Source organism: Psammomys obesus, unplaced genomic scaffold (genome assembly GCF_907164565.1).
Source record: "Psammomys obesus unplaced genomic scaffold, mPsaObe1.curated_primary_1811, whole genome shotgun sequence".
NCBI lineage: Eukaryota > Metazoa > Chordata > Mammalia > Rodentia > Muridae > Psammomys > Psammomys obesus.
Window position 1 is genome coordinate 37,159,815 of NW_026585504.1, and position 23,919 is coordinate 37,183,733.

The 23,919-nt window shown below is 38.5% G+C and overlaps 1 protein-coding gene across 4 annotated transcripts in view; it reads right to left on the bottom strand.

The window, feature by feature from the left end:
- The window catches only part of Lrrc4c (leucine rich repeat containing 4C), a 1,364,812-nt gene that overhangs the window by 895,080 nt on the left and 445,813 nt on the right, over positions 1 to 23,919 (bottom strand). The gene's annotated exons all lie outside the window — the stretch shown is intronic.

Here is a 23,919-nt window from a genome sequence, read left to right on the forward strand (position 1 = left end):
TAGATCCATATTTATCACCCTGCACAAAACTAAAGTCCAAATGGATCACGGACCTCAACATAAAACCAGATACTCTAAATCAGCTGGAAAAAAAAGTGGGAAACAGCCTAGAACTCATTGGCACAGGAGACAACTTCCTGAACAGAACACCAACAGCATAGGCTCTAAGAGCAACAATCAATAAATGGGACTTCATGAAACTGAAAAGCTTCTGTAAAGCAAAAGACACTGTCATCAAAACAAATAGACAGCCTACAGATTGGGAAAGAATCTTCACCAACCCTTTATCTGACAGAGGGCTAATATCAAGTATATACAAAGAACTAAAGAAGCAGAAAAGCAACAAACCAAGTAATCCACTTAAAAAATGGGGAACAGAGCTAAACAGAGAATTCTCGAAAGAGGAACATCGAATGGCAGAGAAACACTTAAAGAAATGCTCAACCTCATTAGCCATTAGGGAAATGCAAATCAAAACGACCCTGAGATTTCACCTTACACCCATCAGAATGGCCAAGATGAAAAACTCAAGTGATAGCACATGCTGGAGAGGTTGTGGAGAAAAGGGAACCCTCCTCCATTGCTGGTGGGAATGTAAACTGGTTCAACCACTCTGGAAGTCAATCTGGTGCTTTCTCAGACAACTAGGAGTAGTGCTACCTCAAGACCCAGCTATACCACTCCTAGGTATATACCCAAAATTTGCTCAAGTACACAACAAGGACATTTGTTCAACCATGTTCGTAGCAGCTTTATTTGTAATAGCCAGAATTGGAAACAACACAGATGTCCATCAACGGAGGAATGGATACAGAAATTGTGGTATTTTTACACAATGGAATACTACTCAGCAATCAAAAAGGAAGAAATCATGAAATTTGCAGGCAAGTGGTGGGATCTAGAAAAGATCATTCTGAGTGAAGTATCCCAGAAGGAGAAAGACAAACTTGGTATATACTCGCTTATATAGACCTACAAGACATGATAAACATAATGAAATCTACACACCTAAAGAAGATAATCAAGAAAGTGGACACAGGCGAAGGTGATTAATCCTCATTTAGGAAGACAAATGGGATGTGCATTGAACTTATGACAGGAGTCTACCGCAGAAGGCATCTGAAAGACTCTACCTAGCAGTGTTTCAAAGCAGACACTAAGACTCATAACCAAACCCTCGGCAGAGTGCAGGGAATCATATGAAAGAAGGGAAGTTAGTATGATATGGAAAGGATAGGAGCTCTACAAGGACCAAATATATCTGGGCATAGGGTCTTTTCTGAGACTGACACTCAAGCAAGGACCATCTATGGATATAACCTAGATCTTCTGCTCGGATGTGGCCTGTGGTAGCTCAGTAACCAAGTAGTTTTCCAAAGTAAGGGGAACACAGACTATTTCTAACAGGATCTCAAGGGCAGGCTGTTTGACACCCCCTCCAGGGGAGGAGCAGTCTGTTAGGCCACAGAGGAGGACTTTGCAGCCAGCCCTGAAGATACCTGATAAAACAGGGTCAGATGAAAGGGGAGGAGGTCCTCCCCTATCAGGGGACTGGGAAAGGGGTAGGGAGGAGACCAGGGAGGGAGTGTGGGGTTGGGGAGGGAATGAGGGAGCGGGATACAGCTGGGACACAGAGTTAACAAAATGTAACTAAAAATAAAAAAAAGTCAATATTTACATTGTCTTAACTATTTTCTCCTTGTTGCAATAAAATACCCTAACAAAAGTAAATTAAGAATGGAAGAGATTGTTCACAGCTCACAGTGTTAGGTCACAGGCCATCAGGATGGAGGAGTCACAGTGGCAGGACCTTTTGAGAGCTGGTCACGCTGCATCTGTACTCACAAAGCAGAGTTTATGAAGTGACTGTGCTCAGTCTCCCCTCTCCTTTCATTCAGTACATGGCATAACTAATGAAACGGCAGTACCCACAAATAAGATGAGTCTTCCCACATCTATTACTGTAGTCAAGAAAATTCTCCTATAGGCATGCCCAAAGGCCTGTCTCCCAGGATTTTCTATTTCCTGTCAAAGTGACAATACTAACCATCACAAACACACTGCTATTAAGATGCTAAGCTAGATGCAAATGCAGACACTTGGGTTGCACTGTCTCCAAAGCAATTTGTGTGTTCTACTGAGAAGTAATAAGCACAAAAGTGTTCCTCACTAAATGTTTATAAGGAAAGGTTTACACATATCATTGGGATGATGGAGTAGGTTTAGCTTTCAGTGGACAAACCATGCTTTTTATTCTAATGTGTTTATTGTGTTGGTTTTATGGATGTGAGAACTTAGCCCTCTCCATGGTTATACCACTTGTTCAAGCTATATTGTAACTTTTATGGTGTCAGCAATTCACCAAGTTAAAATAATCACAATATAAGATAATTCATTCTAATTTAAAATTAGGCCAAATCATACACTTTAACTCCTTTCTACAAGTTATAACAACTGGATTCATGTCACTACCATTGAGAAATATATCAACTTAACCTGATTAAAGACAAGTCAGACTTGTTTTGTTGTTGTTGTTGTTCAAAGCTATCGAACTTGATAAGTTTTGAAGTTGCACTACTTTATACACAAAGAAGTAAACTTTGATGCATTACATAACTTGCCCAAGGTCATACTTTGTGCCCATACTGGATCTAGAATAGCACCTCAATTTCCTCAAGCTCCAACTCTTAATCATTAGGTCTATGACTGTGAAATACCAAATTGTCCTACACACTTTTTAAGGATACTTTGAAGTTCAGATTTTGTCCATAAAAATACTGAGACATTCTTTGCTTGAAAGAACTAATTTTTTTTCCCCACAATCATCACCATGTGACAAAATGAATATTGTGTAAACTATAGTCTTTTACATATGGTTGCTTGGCAAGCATTTCTAAAAGAGAAAAATAAGCTTGAAAGTTTGTCACCTGAAGCAAAAACAAGCTGACACTGTTTAAGGCCAATGATAAAATTTGATATTTCAAACAAACAAAGAAACAAAAACAGACTTTGAGGAGATGTGTATACATCCCGGTGAAGTTGAAAGCTTCCAAACACTTTGTGAGTCTTCTGTTCCCCAGAAGAACAGCAACAATTAATAAACTTTGTAATGAAATGTATTGTTTTTGGGGGAATTTGCAGAAGTGATTGAGCTACTATATTACAAATTGCTAAGGTATGAAATCATTACAGAATGACACAGGAGCAAGATGAGAGAGCCACAAAGGCCACTACCTTATGTGATAACAATATGACATGTTCTCTGGTATACTTTCAGATTCTGTATTGCAATTAACTTGCAGGAAATGTTTACTTGCTGGTTTTTTTTTTTTTTTTTTTTTTTACATATCCACAATTAACAAACAAAAAAACATATTCAAATGGTTTATCTGTGTGACTGGTGGAATTTACCTCAAAGAAAATGATGTATCAGAACAGATTATATAAGGAATTTCCAAAAAAATAAAGGAGTTCTCATTTAAAACCACACTCCTCACTACATTTGTTTTGTTTTGTTTTTCATTTTTCAAAATTTATTTATATTTTTATAAATTGCAGTTTATTCACTTTGTATTCCCACTGTACCTCCCTCCCTCATCCCCTAACAATCCCACCTTCCCTCCCTCATCTTCCATGCCCCTCCCCCACTCCACTGATAGGGGAGGTCCTCCTCCCCTTCCATCTGACCCCAGCCTATCAGGTCTCATCAGGACTGGCTGCACTGCCTTCCTCTGTGGTCTGGTAAGGCTGTCCCCCTTCCCCCAACTTCAGGGGGTGGTGAACAAAGAGCCAGCCACTGAGTTCATGTCAGAAACAGTCCATATTCCCATATCTAGGGAACCGACTTGGACACTGAGATACCATGGGCTACATCAGTGCAGGGATTCTAGGGGTTCTAGGTTATCTCCATGCATGGCCCTCAGCAGGAGCAACCAGTGAGGCTACTCTTTTAGCCATTGAGCTATCTTCATCCTGAATCAGTGATCTTTTTAAATCAATTAAAACGTCTATTTTTTTATTACTGATTTTCCCAATAGACAATGTATAAAATGATATATTTTAATTTTTAAGAACTGAATCACTTAATTTCTTAGCTTCTTCTTTTTATTTTTTTATTTCATTGAAAATAATTTTTATACAATATATTCATATTACAGTTTTTTTTTTTTTTTTCCAAATCCTCACAGTTCCTCTCCACCTCCCCTCCCCACATCTGGATCCAAACCCTTTATGTCTCTTAGAAAACAAACAAACAAACACCACCACCAACAACAACAAAACAGGCATCTTTGGAATAATAATAAAATAAGATAAAAACAAAAGCAAACTAGTTGGAATAGGACAAAACAAATAAACAGAAGAAAGGAGCCAATGATAAAACCAAAGAAACACATATGGCTGCAAGAAAAACCATTTTTAGGCACCCATGAATCCCATAAAACAAGACAAAACAAAACAAAAAACCCAGGCAGGCCAGTGGTAAAGCACACCTTTAATCCAAGCACTCCAGAGATTGAAGCAGGCTGATCTCTGAGTTTATGGCCAGCTTGGTCCACAGAATGAGTTCCAGGACAGCCAGGGCCACACGGAGAAACCTTGTCTTGAACAACCTAAACTAAAACTAAACAATATAAAACAAAACAACAAAGACACAAAAACAATAACAACCCAGTAACCATAATATGTACGCAAAGGACCTGTAGATCTAAAAAACAAAACAAACAAACAAACAAAAAACAACAAAATGTTGCGACACAATGTGATGAGACAAAGAACCTCTAAAAATGCCATTGAATATGTTTCCGGCATCAACTGTTAGATATGAGACCTTACCCCTAAGAATGCTTTGTTTCAAACAAATTAAAAAACGAGATACAGAACTAAACAGAGAGTTCTCAACAGAGGAATCTGAAATGGCGTAGGAGCATTTAAAGAAATGCTCAACTTCCTTAGTCATCAGAGAAATACAAATCAAAATGATTCTGAGATTCCATCTCACACCAGTCAAAATGGCAAAGATCATATTCTCAACTGACAGTACCACAGATGTCAAGAAAATGCTCAGTCTTGATGCAGTTTGATGAGCTGGGCTGGATGGGAAAGGGAGGAGGGTTAGAGAAGGGAGAGAGGGTGGGAATGGTAGGGCAGGATGTATAGGGCTACAACAAGGATGTAAAGTGAATTTAATATATATATATATATATATATATATATATATATATATATTAATAAAAAAGGATGCTTTGTTTCACCAGAGAGACTCCTTTGGATTTGAGATATTTAATTTCTTAGTGAAAGGCACAAAATTTAAGGAGGCCAAGCAGACTCCATGACAGGCCTTAGATTCTCACCAGAACAGGTAGGCCTGAGTTTCTGTTTCACTGAAACACTCAGACAGTTCATAGAAAAGCCACAAAATGCCATTGGGAGAAACTGCCCCTGGACAGAGCCATTCAGAGGAGAACAGGAAAATACCTAACATTCCTGAGGTCTGTGGCTAGCTTGCTCAATGTTAGTTATGTTAGTTAGCCAATCACTTTGTAACAAGCTTGCCCTTGCTAAATGTCACTGAATCCTGGAACTGCTAAACTGGAACTTCACATTCCTTGCTTATATCTCAATAAAAACCCTGCCTTGAAGCTGCTCAGTGCTTTCCTCTCCCATCTCCTGTGTTGGTGGTGGTTGAGAGTCAGAGTTTAACTCAGAATAAAGCTCTTTGCTCTTGCATAAGTGGTCCTGTGGTCCCACTCCTGGTGGTCTTTGGAGACCCTAAGATCTGTGCATAACATTAACTCTATTCTTTTTTAAGAAAAGAATCGGTGGTAAGAGTCTTTGCAACAAAATTTCCAGAACAGGGTCATATTTTCAAAATATCATTCAGAAGTGGTTTTGTTTTGTTTGGTTTTTTAAATCTATTTGGATAAATGTGTCTGGTGATCAGACATTCCTTATTTTTAAAAACAGATTTTAAAATGAATTTCAAAATCCATCGAGTCATATGATTTTACTGGTAAGCAATGATCTGACAGATACTCAGGAATCAAGCAAAAGAATATAAATCCCTCTACTTTCCCAGACATGGGAAATCATAAGCTGACATAGTGTTATTTGTAAATTAAACCATGAGTATGATTAAGATATGTTATAGGAACTCAATTAATACTATAATTAAAAATTAAACTGTAAGTATTTTAGTACTTTTGTACTTTCTTTGAGATATTTTGTGGAATATCTTTCTGAAATCAAGAGATAACAAAGCCTCTTTCATCCAAACTTCAATGTATACAACAACACAGAACAAACATGAGAAGTAATGATGTCAGACTTCTTTAATAGAGCAGTAGGAGCTCACAAATGATCAGCTGTCCAGCTTGAATGAGATCTCGTTGAAGCATGATTGGATTGTGGGAAGCAAAACTGAGCTTGTTGTTGGAGTTTGTCAAGTATTTGTACACTTATGTTGCATCATATAATATTTGTGTACTGCATGTCTATCTTGGATTATATTTTGGAGGGAAATACTGCTTCGGGTGAGTCATTCTTCTTTTTTTTCTTCACTGTGCACATATTTTGGATATTTTCTCCATATTTTTTTATGTTTGCTGGATCACAAAATGAATAACTTCTATAAGAGGACTATAGAAATATCTATCAGTCATATACTTCAACTTATAATCATTTTAATTATTAAGAACTTCACACAGTTACAGTCTTGCTTATTTTTAAAGCATCTATTAAAATATTTTTCTGCAAAAATAACAACATTCAATGATTAATTAATAAAAAAATATTTCTGAGCTGATTTTTTTTAGTTGTTCTGTTTGTTTCTTTTCTCTTCCCTTTTGACAGAAGTTAGAATGTTAGTTATGAATATCTCACCCTGTTTCAGCCTTCTTCCTATCTCTCTTTTTCCCTTGATATCTAATACCACTGTTGCAAATATCAAACAGAAAACAAAACAAAACAAAACAAAACAAACCATACTGTTATACAAATCACTGCAGACCAAAAGGCAGGAAGTAATAATTTTATATTTTGGTTCATTTAACTGTGAAACAATGTCAAGAATGAGGCAGGAGGAATTTAGAGAGCAGAAGTAAGACAACACTATAACTTTAGATGAACATGACAATCTGAGGATGACAGAGGCAGGAAGCCTGTGACCAAGACAGAAAATAAAGCTCAAAGTAATTCCTAATGCAGAAAGCACTGGCCCCTTGGCATTTAGAAAGTCTATTATGTTCCTCTATTCCAGATAGCAGGATGTGGCTAGAGAATAGAAAATATTATTGTTAACATTTACTCTTCTTTGCTCTGAACACCATTAAAATGCATTTTTTTCATTTTTGCTTATTTATTATTACTATTATTATTATTTTACAATTTATTCACTTTGTGTCCCAGTTGTAACTCCCTACCTCATCTCCTCCTGGTCCCACTTCCACCCTCTTCCTCCCCTCTCCCTCTCCCTTAGCCCACTGATAGGGAAAGTCCTCCCCCGACACTGACTCTATCATATTAGGTCCCATCAGGACTGTCTGGATCCTCTTCCTCTGTGGGCTGGCTAGACCATCCCACCAGGGAAATGTGTTCACAGAGCAGGCAACTTAGTTCATGTCAGACTGTCTCTTCTTCCCTTACCTAGGAACTCACATGGCAACTGAGCTGTCTTTGGGCTACATTTGAGCAGGGGATCTAGGTCTTCTCTATGCATGGTCTCTGCAGTCCACCTTGGGTCCTGCTTTTTTTGGTTGTTGGTCTCCTTGTGAGGCTCTTGTATCCTCCGTGTGCTTTGACATCCCCCTTCTTCTATAAGACTTCATGTCCAAAGTTTAGCTCTCATTCCCTGCATCTGCTTTGATCCCCTGCTGGGTGGAGTCTTTTAGAGGACATCTGTGGTAGGCTCCCATCCTTTCACTCTCTTCTACTGCTTCTAGTGTCTCTCCCTTTTTTCCCTTCTGAGTGAGAATTAAGCATCTTCTCCAGGGTTCTCCTTGTTGTTTAGCTTCTTTAAGTCTGTTGGTTTTGGTAGGTTTATCCTGTATTATATGGCTAATATCATCTTATGAGTGAGTATATACCATGTGTGTCTTTCTGCTTCTGGGTTAAGTCACTCAGAATGATCTTTTCTAGCTCCATCCATTTGCCTGCATGATTTCCTTGTTGTTAATAGCTGAGTAGTAGTCCATTGTGTAAATGCACCACACTTTGTGTATCCATTCTTCAGTTGAAGGACATCTAGATTGTTGTTTCCAGATTCTGGCTGTTAGAGTGCAGGGAATCATATGAAAGAAGGGAAGTTAGTATGATATGGAAAGGATAGGAGCTCTACAAGGACCAAATATATCTGGGCACAGGGTCTTTTCTGAGACTGAAACTCAACCAAGGACCATCTATGGATATAACCTAGAACTTCTGCTCGGATGTGGCCTGTGGTAGCTCAGTAACCAAGTAGTTTTCCAAAGTAAGGGGGACACGGACTATTTCTAACAGGATCTCAAGGGCAGGCTGTTTGACACCTCCCCCTAGGGGAGGAGCAGTCTGTTAGGCCACAGAGGAGGACTTTGCAGCCAGCCCTGAAGATACCTGATAAAACAGGGACAGATGAAAGGGGAGGAGGTCCTCCCCTATCAGGGGACTTGGAAAGGGGCAGGGAGGAGACCAGGGAGGGAGTGTGGGGTTGGGGAGGGAATGAGGGAGCGGGATACAGCTGGGACACAGAGTTAACAAAATGTAACTAAAAAGAAAAAATAAAAAAAAAAGAAAAAAAAAGAAAAAAGAAAAAAAAATGAATAAAGCGGCTAAGAACATAGTTGAGCAAATGTTCTTGTTGTATGGTTGAGCATCTTTCGAATATATGCTCAGGACTGGTATAACTGGGTCTTGAGGTAGCACTATTCCCTGTTTTCTGAAAAAACACCAAAATGATTTCCAAAGTGGTTAATTCTTAAAAGTGCAGTATATAGTAGAATTTCATTCAATTTTCCTGGAATACTCCCGATTTGCCACTCACTTGCTTTGACACAGATTTTGTACTTAAAAATTAGGAGATCTTATCAATATCTGAGTGAGGGTCTTCTATCAAATTTCTGAATGCAACCCACATGCTATTCCTTTGCAAAGAGAGAATTCTCCCCTTAGTGGATTCATTAAGTAACAGTGTGGTGCCTAAAGGAATGACTGTTTCTCTAGCAACTAAGACATGGTACAGGCTGAGCTGGCAAAGTTTTGCACAGGCAGAATCAGTGGCTATGTTCTAGGATGGATGTTGAGAAAATGGGGTTTCCCTCTGCTAGAGATACGTTAATTAGCAATTATCATAGGGTGAGAATGATTCTTTCTGAATTTGTAGCTTGCAGCTCCCTAATTTAGACTTGGATGCTATTCCTACCCACATTTCAAAACCTTGGCAATACATGTTACAAAGTCCTTGTTCGCTGCCAAAGGTTTATCCAAAATGAGTTTTTCCCACATCTGCAGCTTTCCAAATCCTCACGCCACAGCAAACAATGATTAAACTCCACAGCAATTGAATTTCCTGGCCAATAGTTTCAAAGAATCTATAGAGTCCAAAATCTCGAACTTTTGACTCCAACTTGACAATACTTCCTTATTTCCTTTCCTTGTTCTTTGAGAGTTCTGACTCAGCTTTCTTCACAGTTCTAGCATTCATACTTCCCCAGTGATGTCTAGCATTTAAGTCTCTTGTCCTACCTTCCTCTCCTTTTCCTCTCAGATTCCTAGTATACCAGAAGGGTAAGAAACCAGACTCTGCCTTCTTCAAGAAGGCCAGCAACAAAAAATGGCAAGAGGCTAAGTTCAGAAAGGACAGACAGAACACATCTGTGTTTTGAGAACCTATTGATCCCTCTCTCACACTGCACAAAAAATATCCTAAGTGTAACCCCCAGTAATGGATTTTTTTTTTCTTTTCTCCCAGTGGATTGTCCAGGAAGAGTTAGAATAAAGAAAGCTAGCTCTGACTTCCCAGTGTGGGTTCAGAAAGAACCATTCTGAACTAGAACTGATGATGCAATACTGGGGTTTGGAGATTGTGTCTTAAAGTATGGGTCAGTCCAGAGGGAGTGTGGGGTTCTAAGGAAGCTAGATCATAAATGTAACTAGAGTGAGATTTCAGCCACCAGTGAACTCCTGCTGACTCCATTGTTTCACTGAGGCACTGTAACTTAATATGACTAAACCAGAACTCACACTCCCTTCCCATACTGTTTCTTTCCCACTGTTTCTTATTTCTGGTAAATAATATTATTACAAACCTAGCTGTATAAGCAAAGAAACTAAAAAATATATTTGATATTCTTTGGTTTCTCTCTCCATGATCCTAAGTCCATCAATTTATGTATCTTTTCACCCCTTGATCTTTAGAAGTAATAATATATGGGACCTTTTCTTTTTTAAAACTTACATGTAATTCAATTTGCATATTAGGTAAAAATACATTCTAACTCAGATTTTAAAAGAACTTAGAAGGCTTCACATCTGTTTTGAACAAATGACATGATATTGCTTTGACTACACAATGATTCTAGTCACACTCCCTATCCCATAATTCTAATTTCACCTTTTCATCCTTACTGTATGTAATAAAGTCCACTGAAAATCCTGCAAACACTCTTGTCATCTAGTAAGGTCTACTTCTAAAACTTCTATCTAGAAGATAAAGGATGGGTTCCATATTTATATCTTGCTGTCTAGACCAGGCTGCCTTTAAACTCCAGAAATATGTCTGCCGCTACCTCATAAATACTCATAGTTAAGACATGAGCTACTAAGTCCTGCTTCATCAATTGTATTCTAAGAATTTCTAGGTATGATTGTGATGTTTGCCAATTTTGAACACCTCATGCAGAAAATAGAAAGGTACTCTGAAGAGTTTAGAAGAAGACAATCTAATATACTCTAATTAATAATGATCAATCTTGTAGGTAGATAAGGAAGAGAGATGGTACTTAGATCAAAAGTAAGTTGTCATGGAGAGTCTTCAAACTCTCAAAATAATGTAGGAAAAAAAACCAGGTATTTAGAATTAATAATATTTTTCAAATGTTGCTTAATACCAAGAGGCTAAATCCACAGATGTGGGATACACTTCCTGAAAGACAGAAAATGGTGGAACAAAGGACAACTGATAGTTTCATTTTCTAGATTCGTAGAATACAGGATGGGCCAGGGTGGGACGGAAAGCGTGTTCTTTATGTGAGGATATGAAAGGACTCAGAGTATGTGTAAACAAAGTTATTCATAGCATGCAATAAGTGTCAGAGTTTTAGTTTTGTGAAGATACCTGTGTAAATAGCAATTAGGCACCTCCATGGCCAGCTCTAGGGACTCAGCTACAGCAGAATAAGTCATCACTAGCCCTCAGCCCTCAAGGTTCAACACATTCTCCCCATCCACATGAATTACATCACCTAATGAAAGGATCCATTCCCTTCTTCCCCCCTCTCTCTTCATCTCCACCTTCACCCAGAGGTCCCTTCTGTATCCCCTCCCTTAATAAACTTCACACTAGAGATCTGCAGCATGGTGTGACTTCATGGCTTCTGCAGCACAGTCTAATGCATAGATCTTAACACTGGTGCCAAGAGACTCAGGAGGCTCTCCTGGGGCTTGTGCTCCCCTTCCTGGCTACGAGCTGTGATGAGACTATTCCTGATCACTTTCTGTCCACCCATCACTGTGCCTCTTCATCGCATACTGGTAGACTTGTGAGTTCCCCCTTCCCAAAGTCTGAGAAAGTGACTGCTGAGCGTATGGCACCCCTCAGGCATCCTTGGAAGCAGAGATACCTGCAGCCTTTTCCCTTGAGTGAGGTTTCCCTGATGATCTGCAAATCAGCTCAGACTGACTCATTCTGTTCTTGGAACACCTTGGACACAGACTGGCTCTTTGACCTCCCCACCTTTCAAGGGAGGAGCAGCCCTGCTAGGCCACAGAGGAGGACATTGCAGCCAGTCCTGAAGATACCCGATAAACCAGGGTCAGATGAAACGGGAGGAGGTCCTCCCCTATCAGTGGACTTGGAAAGGGGCAGAGAGGAGATGAGGGAGGGAGGGTGGGATTTGGAGGGAATGAGGGAACAGGATACAGCTGAGATACAAAGTTAATAAATTGTAACTAATATTGAAAAAAAAAAAACCTCTAAGAGGTCATTAAGGACAAACATGAAAACCTGTCTCAATTCCTAGAACACCTAACAAAGGCCCTTTTACAGTATTCTAATGTAGACCCTGAAAAACCAGAGTGTAAACAACTCCTGATGACCTATTTCTTTTCCCAGAGATCCCCCGACATTAGGGATAAGCGTAAGTGCTTGGAGAGTGGACCCCTAACTCAGCAGGCAGAAACCATAGTGCTGGCCTTTAAGATGAAGCATGGGAGAGATGAAAAAGTCCGTAAGTGAAAATACCAAATGCTGGCCAAAGCTGTGCAACCGGCTTCCTTGCCTCCTAAGGCTCAAGGACCACTGGGTCCCTGTAACATCAAGAAGAATATTGGGTTGTTGATTGCCCTAGTGTCCCTCTTGATGCGGGGACATCACTTCTAAATTGCCCTCCAGCTAATCTCCTAAGTCTGGTCATGGAGGACTGCAGCGGCCTGGGTTTCTCAGCCCAACCTCTGTCATCTCTAACAGGAAGGCCTGGTATCAGGGTAATCCACTTCTTCCCTACTAAAAACTTGAGCCACTTCCTTGGTCTTGGTGGAGTTTTGGGGACACATCTCTTCCTTGTTTACCTATTGTCAAGGTAAGGGGAGAGCCTTCCCAACCATGACAGACCCCACTATTCAGTTGAACTTTCAGGGATGTTCCTCTCACACATTCTTTTCTAATGGTGACAAACTGCCCCATCCTGTTATTGGCTGGGACGGTGGGAAGCTCTAATTCCTTTGCTCCACCCATTTGACTCCAAGCTCACCAGCATCTCCTCTCCTCCTTCTCCTAGCCACCCAACCTACTGGTTCTAACATGTCATTTTATTTGCCAGCCTCTTGGGTGGGCCTTCAAATCTGAGATGTCCAAAACTTCACTGTTGCTAAACACCTTAATCCAGTTAGCATCCAACTACAGAACCCTTCCTATTGCATCACCCAAGCTCAGGACCCCCCTCTCTTTCCAGAGCCTCAGGAAACTTAAGCCTGTGATCTCTGACCTCTTACAAAAATAAATGAATGAATGAATGAATTAATGAATGAATAAATATAAATAAATAAAAACTTCTTTGCCCCACTTTAACCTTTAACACACCTGGTAAAAGATCTCCAGTTTCTCACTTTATCAGTGGAACCCCTCGATCCTATCATAATTAACCCTTTTATACTTCTTTTCCACTTTTTTCTCAGGGACCTCCATTTCTCACAGCTCTGGACCTCAAGGATGCCTTCTTCTCTATCCTCTTTGACAACCGATCACAAAACATTTTTGCTTTTACCTGGACTGACCCTGACACTCAATTCTATACACAATTCACCTGGACTGTCCTATGCCAGAGGTTCTGGGACAGCCCACACCTATTTTTACAGGCCCTAGCTTCTGACCTATTCTTTATCTCTCCCTAAATCTAAACTTATACAGTGAATAGATGACCTTCACCTCTGCGCTCCATTTCTAAAAATTAGCCATACTAGCCTCTCTGTCTTCTAACTTTCTGTCAGAGTCTCACCTCTTAAAGTCCAAGTGTCCACCCCTCAGGTCACCAACTTGGGACTAACAATTACACCTACTTCAAAAGTCATTGCATTAGATAGAACACAAGTAATCCAGTCTCTAGCAACCCCCTCTACCTACGAGATTTTCATCATTCCTAAAAATAGCTGGCTGACTAGGCTCCTGGATGTCCCCCTTTCCCTCTTTGCCTACCCCTATATAAGGCAGCCCTAGGCCCCTCACACTAACCTATTCTCAAACCTATTTGCAGGCCCTTTTAGAACCTCCGCCTGGCCATCCTTCAGGCCCCAGCCTTACACCTCCCTTCTCCCTCTATGTAACTGAAAAAGAGGGCTACTTCCTGGGACCCGTCTTTGCATTCAGAGCACACCTTTCGAAGAAGTTAGACTTGACCACCCAATGTTGTGCACCCTGCACATGTACTTTAGCACCTTCTGAGATCCTTTGTGCACATGAGAGCCCGAAAAGCTGGCTATGCCCTAGTGTCAGATACTGAGGTGGCTGAGCCACAGGCCCTCCCTGACCACTCCACTAATCAGTCTTGGTTGTTTAAAGCTAAGAATACATTCCCATAGTCCCTTACTTTCAAGAACTCTTCAACGAAATGTCCTATATCCCTAAACTCTAACACAGCCTGGGCATTTCTCAGCTCCCCAAATACTATGAGTAAGGATTTTCTTGCTTTCAGGATCAAAGCTATTTATTTTTACTGCTTCTTAAAAGCTTATAATTTAAATTTCTATTTTTTTCATTTCTTTCTTTATTTACTTATTTATTTATTTACATCCCCTCCCTTCTTTCTTCCTAATCTTTCTCTCATCCTCTCCCTCCATCCCCTCTCCCTTTCTCCTCAGAGAATGGGAGACATCCCATGTATATCAACCTGCTTTGGCAAATCAAATTGTAATAGGATTAGGTTCATCTTCTAATGAGTCTAGACAAGGCCACCGGTTCGGAGAAGGTGATCCTAGGGCAGGCAACAATGTAAGACACAGCCCTGCTCTTGCTGTTATGGGTCACAAATGAAGAGCAAACTGCACATTCTTTGCATCTATTTAAGGACCTAGTTCCATCCCATGCATGCTCTCTGGTTGATGGTTCGGTTGCTGTAAGCCCCTATGGGACCCAGTTAGTTAATTCTGTATGTTTGTTTGTTTTGTTGCGGTGTCCTTGACCTCTCTTTCTTCCTCAATCCTTCCTTCCACTCTTATGCAAGTTTTCCTGAGCTCTGCCTAATGTCTGGCTGTGTGCCTCTGCATGTTTCCACCAGCTGCTGGGTGAAGTGTCTCAGATGACAGTTATGCTAGGCTCCTGTCTGCAAGTATAGCAGAGTGTTCTTAATAGTGTCAGAGCTCTCTCTCTCTCTCTCTCATGGCCAGGGACTCAAGTTGAGCAAGTCACTGGTTGGCCATCCCCTCACACTCTGTTTCGTTTTTATCACTGCACATCTTTAGGTAGAAAAAAATATTTCATATATGTAAATATATTTCATATATATGAGAAAATTCAGTTACTCATTGTGAGATTGAAAAGAAAAGAAAAAGAAGTTGGATCTCAGAAAGAAAAAAAATCTGCATAACACTTAATGTGCTATATCATGAGAAATATATAGTAGATAATAAAATGTGCTAAATGCTGAAGAAGAAATATGTTAATTAATATTTTAGTTACATAAAGAAATAGTATTATACTGTCAGCTTTACAATGTTACTTTCAGTGCTTGTTAATAAACTGGTCATAATGTGTACTATAGAACAGAGAAGCCAGAAACTAAATTTAGGAAATGAGAGCTTCTGGAATTGTGGATTTCATGAGAAATAAATTATGAACCTAACTTTATAGTGAAGATCTATTATTTAAAAAAGATCATGAATAAGTATTTTTCACATTTAAATTAATATCCAAACTGATTATCCCACAGTTCTAAACCTCATTGTCGATGTTTCTACCTATAACATGAGGATTTTCCTACTTGGAGACAGGAAAACAGATTTTTTTAACCTTTCCTAGTTCTCCTTGATCTACTGGCATGCCCAAGCTGACTGCTCTGTGAATATATCCTGTCTCTAACTAGACATGCATCAAAGTTCTAACTGCTTTGTGTAGTGCCTGCTTGCTTGACAGTTTTGTTCCACTGTCTACTTCCCTAGGTCACAATTCATCATCTGAAACAGGAAAGGATTTCAGTAACAAAGATCAGGGTCATCATTACAGCTGGCAAACTAAATGCACAAAGGGTGGCTTTTCTAATATTCCTGTTGGGTTTCTGGGATTTTTTAAATTTTCTCTGGAAGCCTACCCCTTATGATTTGATAAGGTACTCAAGGCCTCCCTTTCTGCGGCATCTATGTAAGTATTAAATTCTTAAGTGAGATTGCCAATACGGCATGAAAAATAAATGTGGTGAGTCCAATTCCCCTCTCATCTGGCAGGAGCTGCATCAATAAAACTACTCAAGACATTCAGAAATATGTGGAGTTTTCCACGGGAGACTGCAGATCGATGAACACACAGAACTTGTCCTTGTCACTCCTGCTGCAGAGCCTACTCATAGCCTGATGACACATCAATAACGGTGTCTGCTTACTGTTACAGACTGTAAATGCCTCCTGGTATTAATCTTTCAGAATAGGATTCCTTGGTCACCTCCTTGACACCTGGTCTAGCCCCTCATTCCTTGATGCAATTTATTAACTCTTATGTACGAGGAAATCCCCATTAAAGTTGAGAACCAAACAGAATAAAAAAGAAAAAGAAACAGAAACATTTACATAGAGCTCAGTGCAGTTTACAGTATTTCCAAAATTGAGTGTTTAAATTGATGGCAACATTTTAAAAAATTGTTTGTAAAATAAAGTATCCGTTTCTGCCTTAGTTTAAATATTGAAGTTCAAAATTATGATTTAAATACAGTATCCTCTAAGAAACAAATGATTCTTTGCTGGTTTAGTCTTTCCCCTTCGCAGAACATGACCCCCAAGGGCTGATTAAATGAGTACATAATGAAGAACACATCAGATTTGCTCAGTTTCTTACTCTTTACTCAGATGAAGAGATTTGCAGTTTTTTTTTTCTAATCAAACATTTTCTTGAAATGCCATATGCTAGACGTTTTGCAAAAGCACATGATGTAATGAGCAATGAGAATGTGTCATGTCAAGTATCAATAAGGCAGGTAAATCAAAGTGTTTTCAAAGTACAAGCTAAAGAGACACCGGGTTTTCACAGCATAACACAGAAGGCAGTGAGAAGGGGGAAACTTTGAACTTGGGGCTTGAGAAATGAACAAAGGTTTTTGAGAGAACAGACGAATAAGAGGCAAGACTCACTATAAGAGCCCTAAGCATAACAGTGTGTAAAATTCATGACAGTTCAGCAGTTAGCTTTTACAGAAGTGAGGCTGAAAACCAGGAAACAAAGAGAGAAAAGAGAAATCTGTAAAGAATTTTGTATGCTATAATAATAGTATACAACTTTTTAGACCAATGGTTATCATCAGAGTCCCTGGGAAAGAACTGTAGTAACACAGATCTATTGATGCATGCCTAATGATTCTAATTAGATTGCAAGCCAAATTTGAGTAGAGTGCAGGGAATCTTATGAATGAAGAGAGAGAAAGACCTGGAGTGGCCAGGAACTTCACAAGGAGAGGAAAAAAAAAATCTGGGCATCTTTTCTGAGACCGATACTCTAACCAAGGACCATTCATGGAGATAACCTAGAACCCCTGCACAGATGTAGCTCATGGAAACTCAGTGTCCAAGTGGGTTCTCTCATAACGTGAACAGGGATTGTCTCTGACATGAACTCAGTGATCCGCTCTTTGATCACATCCCCCTGAGGTGGTGCAGCCTTACCAGGCCACAGAGGACAATGCAGCCAGTCCTGATAAGACATGATCATTTAGGTCAGATGGAAGGAGAAGAAGACCTCCCCTATCAGTGGACTGGGGGAGGGGCATGGATGGAGAAGAGGAAGGGACGGTAGGATTGGGAAGGGAAGTGGGAGGAGCTACAATTTGGTTACAAAGTGAATAAAGTGTAATTAATAAAAAAATAATTAATTAAAAAAGAGCAAATAAATAAATAAGACAACCAACCAAACAAAAAGAACAACAACAACAATAAGACATCACAAAGTGCTTGAAAGCAATTGGCTACATTCATATAATCATAATAATCTTTAATTTTGTAGAAATATAAAGGAATAAAATATCACTTATCATATGTGTCACATAGACTAACTGGTTTTACTGATTATGTACCAAATCCAAAATCAGTTTCTCTTAATTCTCTCCCACCTATCTCTGTCTCTATTTTTCAATGGTGTGTGTGTTTGTGGGTGTGTATGTGCTGTGAATTTGTATATTCAGGCTTGTTCATTAATTATGAATATTTAATGTAACAAATTTGGTTTTCTAGTTTCTTTGGGCACGTAGGGCTTACAGGAATACTGGGCCCAGTATCAACTTTGTGATAATTGGATGCAGACCTCGTTAGGCTGGGCTTGCATCCTCTGGTCTATACAATCCTTACCTGGCACCCCCAGCCCCTTTTTTGCCTTAGTTTGAATCACTCCATACCTCTCTGGCTGTGCTGGGTATTCATATAGCTTTATAACCAAGAATTAAAGGCTGCTAGGCTTGGAAAGCAAGGTGTGAATCTTGCTTGTAGTTTTAAACTAATGTCTATGACAGAGAAGGGTTAAATAAATATGTGCCGAAGAACCATTACATTGCATTATGATGTTAATGTGTGAATTTTGAAAACAAACAAAAAAAAGATACTTTAAATAAATAAAAAATAGCATTTTTTTCTGAGCATGTAGAACAAAGGTTATGCTGGGGCTTTAATTGTATTTTTATTGTTATTTAATCAGCTTGATAGCACTAAAAGTGTCAAAAGATAAACTCTACACAGACATGGAACTTTATTGATTAATTATAGCAGTTGGAATTATGCTGAGTGCAAAAGAGAGGTCCCGTGAAGAGTTTCAAATAGTTAAATAACAGATAAGTTACAATTACTAAAAAATTTACATTCTGAAGTGTCAAAGAAGGTCATACAGGTCTTAAAAAGTTCTAATTAGAATCAAATCACTTCTTGGTTTTAATACTTAGGATTTTGCACTTCCTCATATGAGGTTCTACATGTCAGTGAAGCGAGTCCTCAGACATAAGTGTCATTTCTTGCCTGAGAGAAGGGAGTCCATTGCCATATGTCAATTCAAATGGTGCCAAAACCCCTTCTGTTCACTGTCTTCCTCCTGTTTTATTTCCTTCACTTAGACAAACATCTTACACTGTTTAGATGTGCAAATAACTGGGTTGGCGACAGTGAGTTTAACAGAAGAGCAGGGTACAGTTTCAGACTCTCTGGAGCCTCGTAAGACTGCATTTAAAACCACCCACTGCAGCATACCCCTCCCAACCTGCCTTAAATCTGGCCTAATGTTTTGTCTGACAAGCTACAAAGACTCGACATAATTACAAAATGCACCCACAATGCAAATATCTGATGAATTTTAATGCAACCCTTACTTGACCCAAGATATTAATCAAATGAAATTAGATTTGTAGAATACATTATCGATGAGATGACTTAGCATTGCTAAGCTTGGCTCCTTTCTGCCGTCAACATGTATTAGGCAAGGCCCTATTTGAATCTTACCCTGACCTTTCCCACATCACATCTTTGTGCTGATCGATAGTCCCAGCTCATTTCTGATGCTCTGAGATTCTTTTGAACATCGGGAATTCATAAAGAGACTATCGATATTTATGATTCTGAAATAAATTGTGTTTTATTAAGCATTTGCTTATATGAAAAAGGGGAATGAGGCAACTACCTAAATGTATTAGATTTTTGCTCTCTTCATTTTATTGTGTTTCTTTTTCTTTGTGTGGCAGCTTGCAAGTAATATTACAAAATTTGTCAAAGGACAATAGGAATTCATTTTAATTTATTAAACCACTTTCTTTCATACATTTTGAGTTAATATTACTGATGAATAAATTCAGTAATATTTTCAAATACTAAATTGAATTCAAGTAGCAAACCTAGACTGAGTTCCATGATGCAGTGAGGAACAAGGAAATAAGTGACGCCTTGGTAAACACATAGATGTGACTGGTTGGTCAGGTTACCTCGCTAGCACAGACTAATCACTTTAGTGCAAGGACTCTGTTTTAAGATAAGGCTGCCAACAACCTCAAGTGCTGTACTCAGATTGTGCATCATCTATCTTGCTGCTGGAGCTCACTGCCTTTGCTGAACAGCAGGTATTAAAATTAGAACAACCCTCAAAGGAAGTCAGGTTTCAAACGAGGCTGCGAGTCTGGCCAGCCACTAGACAGCATTGCGTATCTCTGATTCGGGCTCTTTTCTGCTGCCAGCTCGCTCAACAGCTTCTCATTACACAGTAGGCAGGGAGAAAAATTGCAAACCAGCAAATTAAGGCTGTAATTACAAGTGATGTCATTTTATTTTATTCACAGTGAAGACTAAGTAGTTTGGAGTATCTTAAGGTACAGATAGTAAGACATGGCTATTTATGCACAAAGCACATCTCATAAACATTTACTATTTCACTCAGAAGTAAAGAATATTCTCAATGCTAATGTAAGTATATAATAGTATGAAAAAATAATTCAGATATGAATACAGAAGAAAACAATATGCCTTTAATGATTACTACTTTTAAATTATGCAAAGAAAACATTAAAGAGCACATTAAAATGTTATTTGATATATTACATTGTCCCTACGGAGTTGAGTAATTTACTTTTTGCAAATGTTTATAATTATATTATTTTGATGTTAAAAAAATTGAAAAGTGAAAAATATAAAACAAAGTACTGTACAGAAGATGATTATTTTATCAATGGAATGATCCAGCTTTTGAGATGGGCAAATTACGTACAGCAATTTGGAAAGATGGGCTAGTTTCACTGCATATTTTCTCCAATATTTTTTAATTGCTATTTCAACCATAGAGATCACAACTGCATATGATGAAAGAGCATATGTCTAGGTAAAAATTAAAGAAAAGTTTCCACTGGAGAAAGAAAAAAAAATCAGGAGAAGCTTGCAAGAGATATGATTATATTTCAAGTAGCAGGCTAAATGCTGATGAGAGAGTAGTTTTATAAAGAGAAAGAAAAAAGACACTCAGGTTGTCTTATTTGAAAATGCTACATTCACAGACACGTTGGGGAATCAAACATTGGGGCAACAAGAAGGTTATTCAAGATCTATTTGAGATTATGTCAACCAAAAGACCTGAGGGACTAGGAAGATAAAAACACATTTTTTTCCCTTCCTATCCAATGCTTCTGATATGTTCCATTAAACTCAGAAAAAGAAAGACACAAGTTAAGGTTTCTGGATAGCTTCAAGGGAGCTGTGGGCATCGTGATGGCATCTAGCATACTTCCTGGAGTCCTTTGCAATGTTCATTGTGAAAAGTTTGCAGTGCCCTTCACAATTAAAATGTGCTTTCTTTTCCTGACAACCAAGCAGGTCTGCCTGGTAGGTGAGGAACAAGGTTTTTATTGAGGTATTTTGTGTATGCTCCCTAATTTGAAAGTGCCAACATAAACATCTATTTCAAGGCACCGGAAAGGAGGCAACTGGAAAGATGGTGTTGCAAAGCTTATTACACAAAGAATTGTGCTGATGAATTTGCTAAAATGAGGCCATGAGTCAGGAGGACAAGAAGAAGATAATATAGGTGGGTAGCAACAAAGAGGCTGTGTGGGAATGTCTTTCATTAAAAAGTCCTATAGAAATTGCATTGTCCATTTCTATAGTCAATAGCTATGTAGCAGAGTGACACGTTAGATCAACAAAAACATAGGTCAAGAAGACTTTAAGTTTAGCAATGCCTTCCTGTCAGGACCCTCAAGATTTACTCACAATCTTGAGAGTATGAAATCTAACAACAAATAAAAGATGTGGTAACCTTGTCTGTTCTCCCAGCTTCTATAACATATTACAGAAAATGTGCATTACAAGCAGAGTTGTGTGTTTGTGTGTGTGTGTGTGTGTGTGTGTGTAATGGGATCTCACTATCCTTGGCTAGCCTGGAGTTAGGTATGTGGATCACCTTGGCCTAGAGCTCATAAAGACCTATCTGCTTCTGCCTCTGCCTCTGAAGGGATTAAAGACATGCATCACCATGCCTAGCTACATTTTTTTTTTTAATTAGGTAAGAATCACCTGAACATTCTTGGCAGCCTGTCATTTACATTCTGTCTATTCACATCACAATACCAATCACATACAAAGATTAAGATTCCTATTAAACCTAAGAGTTTCCTAAAATGGCCTAAAACAATTCAAATATTTTTAATACTCAACACAGTAGAATAACCGGCTAAAATCCAAAAGTATACATATCTCTATATCTTTTCTTAAAATTTTTGTAAACAAGGTATGGTTTTATGGAATGAACCTTGTTCTGGTCTACTATACATCACCATTGTTTCCATAGTTTAGTAATAATAGGTAAATGAGTGAGTGAGTGAGTGAGTGAATGAATGAATGAATGAGTGAATATAGAAATTCAGTACCCATTCATATAATTACCTCATGGACTTCTCATCAAATGCCTTCAGTGACTCCGATAGATGAGTTTGAAGGCTCAAGGGTTTCACAATTGCTTCCAGGAACTATCTACCTTGTCAAGCCATGTGCTGTTTAAGCATGGCATCCTTAGGATTATGGATGCTAAAACATAAATCAGTTTCTCTACCTGTTTTCTCTCTCTTTTTTTTTCTTGACTTCTTCTGTTTCTCTCTTTCTTCTGCTGTTTATAGCAAAATAGTTATGCCATTTATTTAACCAAAAATGAAGAAAAGATCACTGAGATAAGGTGTATATTCAGTGTATACCACAAAGATATTTTGAGGTTTCTACAAAATTTATTGCTCTTGCCTTATCTGCTTTCATGGACGACAAGGCTGCAGGGAGGTTGTTATTCACAATCCTAATTTTGAACTCTTTTTTTTTTTCTAATAGACTCAAGCTGCTCATTCTTTTAGCTGCTTTATTTTTTTAAAATAAATAAGTGATGTAAATTTTTCTTCACAAGAGAAAGCAACTCTGCATCCTATAGCAAAACCAATTACTAAAAGGACCTTAGCTTTATTTCAGATATTGGGGTGTTGGAATGGTGTTCTCCAAAGTATGTTCCCCTCAGGGAAATGTGAATACGTCTTTCCTCTTTAAATATCTATAGGTGACCTCCAGTTACATTTGATTCACTGGTTGAGTTTGTCAAGAAATACAGACACCATCATCAGTGACCACCAAGGCTGTGTATTCTCTGTGTTCCTTCATTTGTATTCAAACTGGTGTGTGCTCCACAAAAGCAATGGCAAGAAGAATATTGTCACATGTAAAAGGGAAAAAGGAGCAAAATGAAAAAAGGGGGTATCACAGAAGTAGGAAAATATAATTATTAAAATAAGAAGACCTCAGGATTAACTGATGCAGCAAAAGATGTAGTATTTTCTAATACTTTTATTGAGTCTACTTAGCATTTATAAGTTTATATTTTCATAACCACAAAGAAAGAAAGATTTGATTATCTCATAAATTTATTGCTCAGTGAGTCCTAGAAGGTAAGGTAGCAATTGTGATGTTCCTTCTGAAAGGAGGCAAGCGAAGCATCTGATCTGACCACTTTCCCCATGTTACTGAGCAGAACTGCAACAGAGTGGGAAGAGCGTTACATGAATCTGACTGCTTTGGTACGTTCACTGCCAGGGCTGTCATTCTGAATATATGACTGAATATATGAATATATGACAATTCACAAATTTCTGTAAAAAAAAAAAAAAAAAAAGATCTCGTTTTTAAAAATCCTGCTGCCAAAATAACAATACATCAAAGAATCTTAATGCTGTCTAAAATTTTGGAAAGCGTTTTTATTGCTTTTAACGCACAACACAGGGGAAATGTTGCAGACAAGAGCTCAATGGAAAAAGAGAAGATAAGCAAGCAGTTTAATTCACAAAAAAAGAGGAAGATTGATGTTGCTTAAAACCATACGGTTAGATGCTCAATCTAATTATTCTGTAAAATGTAAATTAAATAACAAAATGCATCTGTTTTTTTTTTTTTTAAACCTATCAAGTTTGCCAAAGATTACGAAAGTTGGCAAGGGTGTGAGGAAACAGACATTTTTATATATTGTTGTTGAGAGTACTTGGCAATATGCAGCAAAAT